Source organism: Pseudophryne corroboree, chromosome 8 (assembly GCF_028390025.1).
Source record: "Pseudophryne corroboree isolate aPseCor3 chromosome 8, aPseCor3.hap2, whole genome shotgun sequence".
Lineage (NCBI taxonomy): Eukaryota > Metazoa > Chordata > Amphibia > Anura > Myobatrachidae > Pseudophryne > Pseudophryne corroboree.
This window is the reverse complement of record NC_086451.1, coordinates 347685939-347702149: the sequence shown is the minus strand read 5'-3', so window position 1 is coordinate 347702149 and position 16211 is coordinate 347685939. Positions and strand designations below refer to the sequence as shown.

The 16211-nt window shown below is 41.6% G+C and overlaps 1 pseudogene; it reads right to left on the bottom strand.

Moving 5' to 3' along the window:
* Positions 1-1942: 1942 nt before the first annotated feature.
* LOC134952222 (5S ribosomal RNA) lies at positions 1943-2061 on the bottom strand (annotated as a pseudogene).
* Positions 2062-16211: the final 14150 nt, after the last annotated feature.

Below are 16211 nucleotides of genomic sequence, written 5' to 3'. Positions count from 1 at the left end.
ATATTTTCATTAACGACCTAACAGAAGGTCTAGAGAGCATGGTGTCAATTTTTGCAGATGATACCAAATTGTGTAAAGTTATAAATGCGGAGGGGGATGCTGAGTCGCTTCAGAACGACTTAATTAAATTAGAAGCTTGGGCAGCGAAAAGGAGAATGCGCTTCAATACAGACAAGTGTAAGGTAATGCACTGTGGTAACAAGAACAAAAATAACACCTACCTACTAAATGGGGTAAAATTAGGGGATTCTGTACTGGAAAAGGACTTAGGTGTCCTCATAGATAGCAAACTAAGCAGTAGTACCCAAAGTAGGACTGCAGCAAAGAAGGCTAATAAAATATTAGCATGCATAAAACGGGGAATTGATGCTAGGGACGAGAGTATTATACTCCTTTTATATAAATCACTTGTGAGGCCACACCTTGAATACTGTGTACAATTCTGGGCACCGTACTACAAAAAGGATATCCTGGAGCTAGAAAAGGTTCAAAGGCGGGTGACCAAACTAATTAAGAGTATGTAGATGCTGGAATACGAGGAAAGGCTTGCAAGACTAGGCATGTTTACACTTGAAAAGAGGAGATTAAGAGGGGACATGATCAACATTTACAAATATATAAGGGGATAATATACAGATCTTGCGCAGGACCTGTTTTTGGTTAGATCAACACAGAGAACTCGTGGACACTCGCTCAGGTTAGAGGAGAGGAGATTCCGCAAAATACGGCTTAAAGGCTTTTTTACGGTAAGGATGATACGTGTTTGGAATTCCCTGCCTGAGGGAGTTGTAATGGCCGACTCAGTCAACACCTTTAAGAATGGGTTAGATAAATTCTAATGGATAAGGATATCCAATGTTACGGGGCATAGTCACGCACTATGGTTATTATAAAAGAGGGGTAAAACGTAACGGCAGTCATCAACTTCAGTCAAAATTTTATACAAATTAATCGTGCATAGGAGACCACAAATAGGTTGAACTCGATGGACAATTGTCTTTTTTCAACCTTAGATACTATGCTACTATGTTACTATGTGACTCGATTTATCATGTATCTCTAATGAATTACTAAAGTGCACAAAGCAGTCTATTTAGATAAGGGAATAGTTTAGCTAGGCTGTTTGTAATGAAAAACAATATGTTTATATAAACAAAAACCATGCAGATCATGAAAAAACATAATAATCGCAGTACTTTCGCCACACTTCCGGTGACGGATGACGCGGTCTGGGTCCGTCTAGCGCTTCCGCCCCACTTCCGGTGTTTACTGCACATGCACCCGCCGGGGCTCCCGGCCGTTCATTCCAAAGATGCATCACTCAGTTAGTTCATAATGCGGTGGCCATGTTGTTGTGGGTGAATCTGTATATTCTTTATAGGGTGGACATTTTTAAGGAGCCCGCTGTATCAGACATAATGTCTCAGAACAAAAACAAAACACAGGAGAAGTTATTTATATTGTATAAACAGACCTTTTGTCAACATATAATAAGTAGCAGTAATAACAAATAAGGTAGTTCTTTAAATATTAATAGCGCTTTTGGAGGTTACTTTGTGGATGTGCTTATAGTATTAATGACTAATCAGAGTGTGTATTATGTGATAGAAGTACAATACTTATTATGAAAAAACATATAAATATATAAGTTGCATATATTTATTTAGTGCTTATATTTAGGTGCTTATAGTAATCCAGTGCTTATATTTAGGTGAATTATATGTATATAAGTGAATACATGAATAGAAAATAATAAATATATATATATATATATATATATATATACACAGTATGTATATATATATATATATATATAATTATATAAAGGAATAAATATATGATAATAATATAGGTGTTGTGATTTTTTTATATTTAGTTAGTGGTGATGTGATCCAGTAATGTGATATTTATTATATTAAACACTTATTGTACTTACATTCGGTTCTTACAGTACCTGATATTCCCAGGTGGTCCCCCTCCCTGGTACTGATCAGGCCCAACACTGCTTAGCTTTGAAGATCGGATGGATTTGGGCATTCCCAGTGTGGTTTGACTGTAGATATTACCTTTTTGTATGTACCATATATTCTTTTATTATTTATTTATTATTCATTAATGTGAAATAGTGGATCGTGATAAACTATACATATATAAGTGAAAGGAAAGAGATAAGGAATAAGGGCCTTCACATGAGTGACATCTTTACAGGAAGGGCGCGATTTCATAGCTGTCATTGAAACCCGCAGGATACAGAGTCTGTAGCTGAAATATCCAGAACATCTCACGGCGTGATAATTTATTTGCCAGGTCACCTCCTCTTTCTCGTAATCTCACCAATTCAATGGCTTTGAAAGTAAGTGCATCGGGATCTGAGTTGTGGTCTGTGATAAACTGTTTAGATTCCGCATGACTTCCCACTTTATTCTTAATATTGCGGATGTATTCTTGTATCCTCAATTTTAAAATCCTCTTTGTTTTGCCGACATACTGTTTTCCACACTTGCATTGTAGCAAATATATGACCGATGATGAGTTACAGTTCAAAAATTCTTTGATCCTGTATTCCTTTGTATTCCCACTGTTGGTGAAGGTCTTCCTGTTAGGGTTTAGAAATTTGCAAACGTTGCACCGTACACATTTATATGAGCCCACGCATTTTGGCATGTTACATTCATTATCTGTTCTTTGAGACAGCATACTTGGTGCTACCAGGTCTTTAAGATTCTTAGACCTTCTAAAGATAATTTCTGGATGCAGAGGGAGTATGTTTTTCAAGATCGGGTCCATGAGTAAAATCTCCCAGTGGGTCCTGAGTGAATTTCGTATGGACTTTTCGTGGCGATTAAATGTGGTGATGAATGCCACAGAGTCCTTACTTGCCTCCTTCTTTTTGTACTCTAATAATTTTTCTCTCTCCAAATTCCTGGTTTTCATGACCGCTACATCTAGAATCTTTTCCGGGTACTTCTTTTCCTCAAACATGTCCCTGTGTAGTTGCATCTGTTCTTCACAATCTTCCTGTTTGCTGCAATTCCTCTTTATTCTGTGAAATTGGGAGAATGGGATATTGTCTTTCCATTTCTTAAGATGATTACTTTTATAATGAAGATAACTGTTGGTGTCGATTTTGTTTTATAAAATTCTTAGTAGTCATTCTTCCGTTTTCGCCGATCAGTATTAGGTCAAGATATTCGATCTGATCTTTATTAGTTTTGGCAGAAAAGGAAAAGTTCAGAACATTATTTTCCAAATAATTTAGAAATTGGTAAAAATGGTCATCTGTACCATCCCAGATAAAAAGCAAGTCATCTATGTAACGTCGATAAAATATGATTTGATTACTAAAATCATGTGGGCTGTAAATAAAAGTATTCTCCCAGCATCCCATAAACAAGTTTGCGAAACTCGGTGCGAAAATTTTACCCATCGCTGTCCCACAGCACTGTAGATAAAACTGATCCAAAAACTTAAAATAATTATGTACAAGAATAAAATACATGATGTCACAAATAAAATTCTTATGAGCGTTGGTTAGTGTCAAATCCTCATCTAGGAAACTCCTGCATGCAAAAGACACCCCTTGTGTGTGTTGGATACAGGTATATAGTGATTGAACGTCAACAGTTGCCCATCTATAGGTGTCTTTCCACTTTATATCTTTCAGCAGGTTTAGAACTGAAGTTGTGACCTTGAGGTATGATGGTCATTTTTTTACATATCCATTTAATAAGCCATCGGCATATTCAGAAAGATTTGAGGTTACTGAGTCAATGCCCGCCACAATCGGTCTTCTGGGCAGATTGGATGCATTTTTATGCATTTTGGGCAAAAAGTAGAATATGGGGGTGGTGGGGTCAGTTTTCATCAGGAATTGGAATTCTTCCTTGTTTATTGCATCTGTACATAGGTCGTGTAAAAGCATAACTCTTAATGCTTCTAAATATGAGTCCTTAGGGTCATTTGGCAATTTTTTATATGAATTGGTATCTCCCAACAGTCTCAATGCTTCTTTTGTGTATGCATCACGGTCCATAACAACCAAACCCCCCTTCCCTTTATCAGCTTGTTTTATAACTATCTCCTTATTTTTCTGTAGTCTCTTTAGCACTTGACTCTCTCTGTTCATAATTCTTTCTATTATGGGTTTTTGGTCTTTTTCACAAAGATCCTTTTTGACCAACTCATAAAACATGCTGATATTGCTTCCTTTGGATTCCAGTGGATAATACTTGGACGGTGGTTTCAAACCAGACTTGGATCGGTTTTCATAGTTGGTGATGACAGCGTCTTCCTTTTTTTTTTAAATGTCTCTTTAAAGTAATTTTTCTAACAAATTTATTAAGGTCGATGAATGTCTCAAATTTATTCAAGCCTCCTGTAGGAGCAAATGTGAGTCCTTTTTCCAATAATGAGATTTCTGGTTTGGACAGTGTGTGTTTGGATAGATTAAAAATCCCTTTCTCGTTTGGATCTATTGATGTAGAGTTCTCTTCTTGTTTTCTCTTTCTCTTGCCACTCCGTTTTCCTCTTCTTCTGTGTACCGTCTTTTTAGGGGGGACGCGCGTCTGATGTCCTCTCTTATTGTATTCCTTGCCACATCTTTTGGTCTGGCCCCCATCCCTTTGGATAAAAAAAACCTCCTGGGGGTATATTTACTAATATTCGTGTTTTAGCCGTTTTTAAGGGTGTTTGAACTCGAATGGTATCGGGTGCATTTTACTGCAACTTTTTGAATCCTGTGACGGGCATTTACAAAGCTGCCGAGTTTGCAACATTCGTATTTTCCGATGTCGATGTGATTCGTAATGTCAGGCAGTCTTTTACAGGAGTGATGAGTAAAACACTGCCTGACAAAACACAAGGAATCCCGGCCGGATCTGTGAGATCCGTGCAGGGCTTCATTGTGCACCTTTAAAAAAAAAATTAAAGTGTTAAAAATCAAGAAAAAAATTGCGTGGGGTCCCCCCTCCTAAGCACAACCAGCCTCGGGCTCTTTGAGCCGGTCCTGGTGGCAAAAATATGGGGAAAAAATGTATATTTTAACAACCAGCACCGGGCTCTGCACCTGGTCCTGGCGCCAAAAATACTGGTGCAAAAAATACGGGGGACAAAAAGCGTAGGGGTCCCCCATATTTTTAACACCAGCACTGGGCTCCACTAGTCAGAGAGATAATGCCACAGCCGGGGTACACTTTTATATAGGTCCCTGCGGCCCTGGAATTAAATCACTAACTAGTCACCCCTGGCCGGGGTACCCTGGAGGAGTGGGGACCCCTTAAATCAAGTAACCTCACCACTGACCGCAAAGTTCCCACCATTGGATACAATGTAGCGCCTATGCGCTACATTGTATCTCTGCCGTGCGCAGCCTGACTGACAGCTCAGGAGCGCACAGGCAATCAGGAGAGTGCCACGACATGGCGCTCCTTGATTGGCTGAAGGGACCCTCTGTGACAGGAGTCAGAGGGGGTCTCGGCAGTCGGGGAAAGGGGTCCCATGTGTAAACATGGGACCCCTTTCAGTGCGTGATTCGGGTTTTTCGGTTTGTTTTTTTGCCAAGTACGTGGATTACAAGCTCAGAAGAGGACCGATCTACACTGGATTTTTGTGAGGATAATTTTCTTTTCAGGTACCCCATGGATTCTACTTGGAGAAGTGGACCGACCCTCGTGTGAACATAGGTAAGTATGTGTGAATGTAGGTGTGCATGTATGTAATAAAGTTTTACTTTCAAGGTGTGTGAGTTCTGTTTTTATTTGGGTATTTTTTTTGTAGTAGTACTACAGGTACCAGCGGGCCGTTTTTCCACCGCATGCTGGTACTTGTGGTTCTCCAAGTACCAGCTTATGGGGAGGCTTGCTGGGACTTGTAGTACTGCTACAAAAAACAATATTCTTATTTTTACACATGGCTATCAGCCCCTCATCCGCAGCCCTTGGATGGGGGGGACAGCCTCGGGCTTCACCCCTGGCCCTTGGGTGGCTGGACGGGGGGACCCCTTGATTTAAGGGGTCCCCACTCCTCCAGGGTACCACGGCCAGGGGTGACTAGTTAGTGATTTAATGCCAGGGCCGCAGGGATCTATATAAAAGTGTCCCCCCGCTGTGGCATTATCTCTTTGACTAGTGGAGCCCGGTGCTGGTGTTAAAAATACAGGGGACCCCTACGCTTTTTGTCCTCCATATTTTTGGCACCAGGACCAGGCGCAGAGCCTGGTGCTGGTTGTTAAAATATGGCGGAACCCCTGTCAAATTCCCCCCCATATTTTTGCAACCAGGACCGGCTCAAAGAGCTCGGTTGTGCTTAGGAGGGGGCACCCCACGCAATTTTTTTTTTTCAGTTTTTACACTAAACGACCCTTTCCCATAGATAACCATGCACAGATCTCACTGATCAGTGCATGATTATCCAAACTTACCAGGAAAAAGCAAGTCTATTTTTTTGCTGCTTTTTTTAACGAATCGCAGAAAAACACACCCGCACTTGAGCATTCAGAGACTAACACCCAAATACGAATTAATAGTGAATACCCGTGTTGTATGAAATAACAGCCGCATTTGACCGATGGTCTATTCATTCGTATTTCTGAACTTAGCCTTGAAAACCATAACGAAACACTGACGAGATTTGTGCTTAGTGAATTCCCATGTTGGGACTTAGAAAAAAAAATACAAATCGGTCAAACTCGGATTATTAGTAAATATAGGCCCTGGTCTTTGTGAGATCCTAGTCTTTGTAATGCTGAGAATCTGTTCGTGGTCTTTACTTGTGAAGTTGAAGGAGAGTCTGTATCCTTGCTTCTTAAGGACTTCCTATTAATTGGTATCATCTTCCAACACTGTTTGTTCATATTGCTTTGATATTGTCCTGGAGCCTTGAATCGACTCCAGTTTTGGTTTTTATATATATATATATATATATATATATATATATACACACACGGTGCCTTGCTAAATATAAATATATAATTATATATATATATATATATATATATATATATATATATATATATACACAGTAGTGGGCAAAATTGTGGAAAGTTTTGAAAATGTGCATTTTTGAAGTTTAATAACTTATAGCACTAATATATTTTAGAATTATACCAAAAAGCATACATCATTGTAACGGCAATTTAAATTAGAACATAATACAACATAATACAATGAACTTTATAACACAACACTTCCTGTACAAAGAGCTCCGCCCCCGGTCTCATCTGCTGCCGCCTCCTCCTCCAGGCAAGTGGAAACATCCTGCTGATGAAGTCCTAATGGCTTTCTGTCATAACTAATGGATGAAACGCATTGAGGGGTCCCTCTAAGTTGTATCTCCTGCTGGGTTGTTTTTTTGGAATTCCCGCTGGCTTTGGACCTTCCTAAAGAAGCTCATCTTTTAAAACTTTACATGTATGTATGGATATGTCTTATATTAATAAATAATTGTTACACTTTTTAATCAAAATTATCATAATAATTTTATGATACACCGAGGTCACTACTGAAGTGCACGGGATTAAAGAACTTCACCTACGCGATTGTAGGCAAAAATTGTTTATTTGCCTCCATATCTGGTATGTCAATAAATACAGAGTATAGAGCACAAATCACTGTAAGAAATTTGCATACTGCACTAGAAGGTGCTTTCTTTCTTTTTGTTTCTAATATATATATATATATATATATATATATATATAGCAAACGTGAAGCCGGCACTCCCCTCTGTACCAAAGCAGGTAACTTGCATCCGGTGCCTTCCAGGTGTATTAGGCCACAGACGGTCAATCACCAAACATACCAAGCATAGGCGGCACTCAGGACGACTTGTAAAAATCACACGGACCCCAGCATAGAGTTCAACGTTTCAATCTTATTCACAGATTTTCGTCAGGATACAGATAAGTAACACAACCCACATTTAAATACACCCATCAAGTGAAAAAACCACGCCCCCAGCCCGTCACGGACGTGGCCGAAATGACGTGAACATAACATGTGAAAACCATCACCATAATTACAAACAGACTGAGATACTAGAATATACACAGAAATATAAAAACATACATCAATGTAGATTACCGAAATAACTAGCCATAATGTTACAAAATTTTTCAATTCAACTATAAATAGATACTATAAACAAGTTCACTTGTTATTAACAATACCTGTTACACTGATTGCCCATCAACCAAGATAAACAATCAGAAAAAGTTGTTTTCTAAAGGGAATAATAAGCATATATGTCACCATTCCCTTATAGTGATTTAATCGCGATACATAGAGAATAATGAGCTATACACCAAACCCATAGCCAATTATAAAAATACATGTAGACCAGGATTCTCGTTTAACCCCTTAGGAGCAAGGGTATTAAGTTTAAAAATCCACTCAGCTTCCCGCTGTAATAACAGACGTGATCTATCACCTCCGCGTGGATTAGCTGGAATATGATCAATAATCCTATAGCGGAGGGACGCTAAATTATGTTTGGCATTTAAAAAATGTCAAGCAACAGGTTGATCTGCTTTACCTTTCTCCAATGCTTGTCTGATTGAGGTACGATGCATGGTCATTCTTTCTTTAAACATTCTGTCGGTTTTACCGATATACACTAAACTGCAAGGGCAAATAATCATATACACCACAAACTTTGTGGTGCATGTGACCGCTTGTTTGATGGAAATAATTTTGCCTGTGTGGGGATGTCTGAATGAACTACTACTAAGCATATAGCTACAAGTAGTACAGTGAGGACATTTAAAGCAACCCAATTTCTTGGACCTTAGAAAATGACCCGTAAGCCGGTTTGGATCCGTAATATCAGTTTTTACTAGTAAATCACTCGAGCCAGATGATTAAAAAACGAACTAAATCATTATGGCCCATTGTTAAAAATGATCCGGATCTCAAGTCGTTAGCCACATGTAATATCATGCCTTGCTATACCAGAGGCCGGGGGCTCCGTGATTTACTAGTAAAAACTGATATTACGGATCCAAACCGGCTTACGGGTCATTTTCTAAGGTCCAAGAAATTGGGTTGCTTTAAATGTCCTCACTGTACTACTTGTAGCTATATGCTTAGTGGTAGTTCATTCAGACATCCCCACACAGGCAAAATTATTTCCATCAAACAAGCGGTCACATGCACCACAAAGTTTGTGGTGTATATGATTATTTGCCCTTGCAGTTTAGTGTATATCGGTAAAACCGACAGAATGTTTAAAGAAAGAATGACCATGCATCGTACCTCAATCAGACAAGCATTGGAGAAAGGTAAAGCAGATCAACCTGTTGCTAGACATTTTTTAAATGCCAAACATAATTTAGTGTCCCTCCGCTATAGGAATATTGATCATATTCCAGCTAATCCACGCGGAGGTGATAGATCACGTCTGTTATTACAGCGGGAAGCTGAGTGGATTTTTAAACTTAATACCCTTGCTCCTAAGGGGTTAAACGAGAATCCTGGTCTACATGTATTTTTATAATTGGCTATGGGTTTGGCGTATAGCTCATTATTCTCTATGTATCGCGATTAAATCACTATAAGGGAATGGTGACATATATGCTTATTATTCCCTTTAGAAAACAACTTTTTCTGATTGTTTATCTTGGTTGATGGGCAATCAGTGTAACAGGTATTGTTAATAACAAGTTAACTTGTTTATAGTATCTATTTATAGTTGAATTGAAAAATTTTGTAACATTATGGCTAGTTATTTCGGTAATCTACACTGATGTATTTTTTTATATTTCTGTGTATATTCTAGTATCTCAGTCTGTTTGTAATTATGGTGATGGTTTTCACATGTTATGTTCACGTCATTTCGGCCACGTCTGTGACGGGCTGGGGGCGTGTATTTTTCACTTGATGGGTGTATTTAAATGTGGGTTGTGTTACTTATCTGTATCCTGACGAAAATCTGTGAATAAAATTGAAACGTTGAATTCTATGCTGGGGTCCGTGTGATTCTTACAAGTCGTCCTGAGTGCCGCCTATGCTTGGTATATATATATATATATATATATATATATCAAACCAATACTCTCCTTCTGCGCTAATAAGTTTAGTATACTTAATGCAATTACTGCACTGGATAAATGAATGGCTTCCTCTTTCTTCTAAATTCCCTGTTAGTAGGAACTGGAAGTAGAAATATAGAACAATAGAAGAATTGGCGCCAACAGGTCGTATCAGTGCCCAATATTATAACCAGGACCCTTAATAGGTTTCAATATCAAAACATATTAGTGACATGATCCATCTTAAAATTCTTTTTATTATAAAAACATAAAGTCAATATTTGTACAGAGGAGGTGTGGTATGTCACTTCACATTTCTTACAGATCGACATTCACAGTTACAGTCAAATGCAGGTAATTTTTGTAATTTCCTCTTTTTCCTTAATATTGATTCGTAAAATGACTTCATAAATAGACAACCCAACGCGTTTCGTCTTTTTTCCAAAACTTCATCAGGGGTACATCTCAGCTGAATGTTAAGTATGACTAATGTATGGAACCACAACTCAACAAATCATTCGTGAGTGCTTGATGAAAGACCCTATATGCCACTGGAACTTTCAATTGGACAATCAGTCAAGCCTTGTAGTCTGACAATTTGCATATGAAAAATCAGATGCTCAGGTTCAGAAGAAAAATCACTTAGCAGGGGAACCCTCAATGGATCTGCAAAGGTGGCTCAGCATCTGTATATATATATTTATATACAGTAGTATATAAATATATAAGTCAATTGGGGTCACTCTTGTGGGTGACCCCAATTGACTTTGTGGTCTACCGCAGACCACAAAGTTCCCATCATTGACTAGAATGCAGGAGTGCACAGCCAATCAGGAGAGCGCCATGACGTGGCGCTCCCTGATTGGCTACAGGGACCTTCAGTGACAGAAGTCACGGGGGTTCCCGACATTCGGGAAAAGGGGTTCCATGTGTAAACACTTTAGTCGTGTGGATCGGGTTTCCATTTTATTATTTTAATCAAGTTCGTGGATTACTTCGGAAAAGAAGAGGACAGAACTACGCAAGGATTGTTTGTGAGTATGATTTTTATTTACAGGTACCCAGTAGATTCTACTGGAGAAGAGGACCGAGGTGCACCGTATCAACATAGATAAGTATGTGTGTATGTAGGTGTGCATATATGTAATAAAGTTGTACTTTCATGGTGTGTGCGTTTTGTTTTTTGGGGGGTATTTTTTTTGTAGTAGAACTACAGGTACCAGCGGGCCTGTTATTTCTCAGCATGCTGGTACTTGTGGTTCTCCAAGTACCAGCTTGTGTGGGAGGCTTGCTGGGACTTGTAGTTCTACCACAAAAAAACAATATTCTATTTTTTACACAAAGGCTATCAGCCTCCCATCCACCGCCCACGGATGGGGTGACAGCCTCGGGCTTCACCCCTGGCCCTTGGGTGCCTGGAGGGGGGGACCCCTTGATTGAAGGGGTTCCCACTCTTCCAGGGAACCTCGGCCAGGGGTGACTAGTTGGGGGGGGGTAATGCCACGGCCGCAGGGACCTATATAAAAGTGTCTCCCGGCTGTGGCATTATCTCTCTGGCTAGTGGAGCCCGGTGCTGGTTTTAAAAATACGGGGGACACCTGCATCTTTTGTCCCCTGTATTTTTGGAACCAGGACCAGGCGCAGAGCCCGGTGCTGGTTGTTTAAATATGGGGGAACCCTATGCAATTTTTCCCCTGTATTTTTGCAACCAGGACCGGCTCAAAGAGCCCGAGGCTGGTTATGCTTAGGAGGGGGGACCCCGCACAATTTTTTTTTTCATTTTACTACTGTATGTGTGTTGTGGACAAGCTTACCGGAGTCTCAGTCTCAAGCGGTTATGGCGGCTGGCGGCTTCCTCTTCTCCGGCAGCATCCAGCGGCTTCTCTATCAAGGGGGGTCAGATGAATTACTGCTTCTGGTGCAGCAGCAGCAGAAGCGTTAACGGAGTTAACAATATTATCGCCGTTATTGCCTTATGTCGTTAACGCGTTAATAACGCATTAACTTGCCCAGCACTACTTATAGCACTAATATATTTTAGAATTATACCAAAAAGCATGCATCATTATAACGGCAATTTAAATTAGAACATAATACAACATAATACAATGAACTTTTTTTAACACAATTTTACATTTTGAAAACAGTTATACATATTGTGGAAAAGTACATTTCTTAGTTCTGCACAGTATTCTTTAGCACTTTGTTCGGATGCCTTTTGCTGCAATTACATACCTCCCAACATTGGTGGCCAGTGGGTCGGAACCTTTGGCATGCAAAAAAGTGTGATAAAGTCAGAAAAGAGGAGGAGCCTATAGATAAGGGGGCGTGCCTTATATAACTCCAGTTTCTGGCACTGTGGGGATGTGCCCATCACTCTCCGATATGCTGTGCTGCACCCAGGTTCTCTCTGCACTGAGTATAGATGCTGTGCACAGTAGCGGATCTTGCCACGGGCAAGCAGGACTTTTGCCCGGGGCGCCGCCTTCCGGAGGGCGCCGGCGCCATCCGGAGGGCGCCGCACCAGGGCAAGATCCACTACTGCCCAGCTGCCCTCCGCTACTGCCCCCAGCTGCCCGCTGTGACCCGCTGCCCGCTCCAAAGGGAACTAGACGCGTAGCGTCTAGTTTCCCTTCATGGAGACGACCTTTACTGTGCGGTGCGCGATGACGTCATCGCGCACCGCCCAGCAAAGGTCCTCTCCACGAAGGGAACTAGACGCTACGCGTCTAGTTTCTCTTCGCGGAGAGGACCTTTGCTTTGCGGTGCGCGATGACGTCATCGCGCACCGCACAGCGTTTCAGCAGCGCTACTCTAAACAGGGGGGCGTAACTGAGCACGCCCCCTGCATGAAACCACGCCCCCTACTTCCCACCCGGGGCGCAAACAGCGCTGGAACCGGCCCTGGCTGTGCACTTGCGTACATCGTCTATTCACCCGCTGCTAAGCCACTGCTCTGCCCTCCCCACTGCGGGACACTGATGTACAGTATTTGCTGCTATTTAAAGTGCCATTAATCACACAAATTCGTTGCACACCTTTTGCTTTCATACATCCCCACAGCATAACACTAACTGGATGCTTCACAGTAGGTGTTGTGCACTCAGGTAGCAATTCTTCTATGGACATATTCCATTCCATCAGTGGCGTCATGAGGCGGGTGCGTGGGGTGCAGCCTGCACCCGGGTGTCACCCTTCAATGGGGTGACACCAAACAGAACTGCGCACACGCACCCGCTACCCATTCCCATCTATTACCCAAGTCAGAGGCGAGACACATGTCTGCAGCACCATCCACACCCCCTTCTCCACACTGTCACTGTCAGACAGTACCGAACCGGCAGTGGCCGAGTGTTGCAGGCCGAGATGTGTGACTTTGAGCCAGCGGGGGTGCGATCATAACTGCAGGTTAAGATCGCACCCCCGCCGACTCAAAGTCACACATCTCCACCTGCAACACTCCATTGCAACCGGGTCTGTAAGTTGTCATCACGCTGCCACTTGCACTGCTGGGAGGGAGAACTAGTGGGAGGAGATTACGCTGCTCTGCTCAGAGTGCTTCTGTTCCGTTACAGCCTAAGGAGGATCTGCCTTGTAGAAGCGGAGTGCGCACCTTAATCAACTTTCTGCTAAGTTAGTATTTACAGTTATAAAATATTATACACTGTCAGTTAAATATATATCCTGTATCCGATGACAATTCCGTGAGAGGATTGAAACGTTGATATCATACCAGCGTATGTCTCTTCATTTATAACCCTGAGTGCCGCACCATTGCTCTGTATATATATTTATTTATTTATTTTCCCCTGAAGTAAATATGGATTGTATTGAAATTAGTACCATTTGTCTGTACAAATAAATGGTTACTTTTAATATAATCAAGTATTTTAATAAACAAAGTGCATGTATATGTGTGTGTGTATATATATATATATATATATATACACACACACACACACACACACACACACAAATAGTGCTCGAAGTGGGCTGGTAAACACCGGTATGGCATACCGGCACTTTGAGCACTGAGGAACCCCGCTGCTGCCACCACCTTTCCAATTCCACACTGTTAAAGCGTCAATTAGAACTCTGGAACCGGCAGGCAATCAGAAGCGGCCACGCGGCCGCTCCGGATTGGCTGCCAGTCCGCTGCAGATTTCTAATGGTGGCCCTCACCAGTGCCGCACCGAAGGCCTCCTCCTCACCGCCGCTGCCCTCCACCACAACGCTGCTGCCCAGGGCCTTCTCTGCACTTCCGCTGCCCATGGCCTTCTCCTCATCAGCCGTTAACTGCTTCCTCCGCGCCGCCGCTGCCCATGGCCTTCTCCTCCACATGGCCGCTGCCCAGGGCCTTCTCCTCCTCACCACTGTCGCCCACGGCCTCCTCCACACTGCCGCTGCCCAGTGCCTTCTCCTCCTCACCACCACCAACTACAGTGTCTGCACTGCTGCCGACCACAGCCCCCTTCGCTGCTCATTAGTTACTGATACTCTGCTTGCCTATGTCCCTCTGTCACTGTTTCTGTCCCTCTGTCACTCTCCCTGTCCCTGCTTTCACTCTCCCTGTCCCTCTGTCATTGATGTCACTCTCCCTGTTGTCACTCTCCCTGTCCCTATGTCCATGCTGTCACTCTCCCTGTCCCTACTGTCACTCTCCCTGTCCCTATGTCCCTGCTGTCACTCTCCCTGTCCCTATGTCTCTGCTGTCACTCTTCCTGTCCCAGCTGTCACTATCCCTGTCCCTTTGTCCTTGCTGTTACTCTCCCTTTCCCTATGTCCCTGCTGTCACTCTCCCTGTCCCTGAACTTTGGCTCATACTGTGTGGCGTAATGTGAATTTTGGCTCATATTATGTGGCATAATGTGAATTTGGGATCATACTGTGTGGCATAATGTGAATTTTGGCTCATTCAGTGTGGCATAATGTGTAAGGGGCACCAGTACTACCAATGTGATGCACAATGTGTATAAGGGGCATATGGTGTGGTACACTACACGTAAGGACACACCCCATTGTGAGTGACCACACCCCCTTCTCCGCAGCACGTAAGCATTATAACTTTTCCATACCCCCACTTCAAAATTTCCACTTCGACCACTGTGTGTGTGTATATATATTTGACTAAATTAATAAAAAAATACTAGTACAAAAACATTACTAAGGGCTCCGTGTGGTGTGATAGAGAAGGAGGTCCATGGGTGTGACACCATAAATTACCATACTGGGTGACACCAACCCTAGTGACGCTTCTGCATTCCATCACTAACAAATATGGATACTCTGGTTTTGTCACTCCAGATGACACTGTTCCATTGTTCTTCTGATTAACTGATATGCTTTTTAGCCCATTGTAATCTTTTCTGTCTTTGTTTGGGAGATAAAAGTGACTTTTTCCTTGGAATTCTGGCACTTAAAATAAAATATTGAAGTCTGCATTGAACAGTCCTGGCACTGATGTTTACACCACATTCACATAAATCATTTTGAATTGCCTCAGACAATTTTTTTCTGTCTCTCAAGCACAGTTTTATCATTCTTCTATCACAGCATGGTGTTGAGAATCTTATCTTACCTTTTCCAGTTTGGTTTTGAATAGACTGAGGGGTCTATTTACTAAGCCATGGATGGAGATAAAGTCGATGGAGAAAAAGTACCAGCCAATCAGCTCCTAGCTGTCATTTTTCAAACACAGCCTGTGACATGGTAGTTAGAAGCCGATTGGCTGGTTTTTTTTATCTCCAGCGACTTTATCTCCAGCCAAGGCTTAGTAAATAGACCCGAGTCTGTTGATACTTATTCCACAGTTTCCAAGTTCCTCCTTTAGTTATGTTGCCATCCACTTTACTTATAATTTTGTTGTGTTACCTTCTTCATGTAAAGTAATTATTTGTATCTCTTTCTAGATGACCAGTCAACTCTGTTTACTTTACTTGTCATCCTAAATAAATTACACAGCTTAACTGCAGGAAATGAAAGTAAAAAAACCTCACAAAAACAGCGACCAACTTAGTGATAATCAAACAACTAAATAAGTTGTCTTCCTGTCAATTCTGGTAGCAACAAATGTAAGCTTACTTATGCTAACACCTTATTGGATCCATTTTGTGGTATCGCAACACTTGATTGGCTCTCAGAACAAACACTCCAATTGGTCAGTTTTTGAGTTGAAGAAATCCACTCTCTT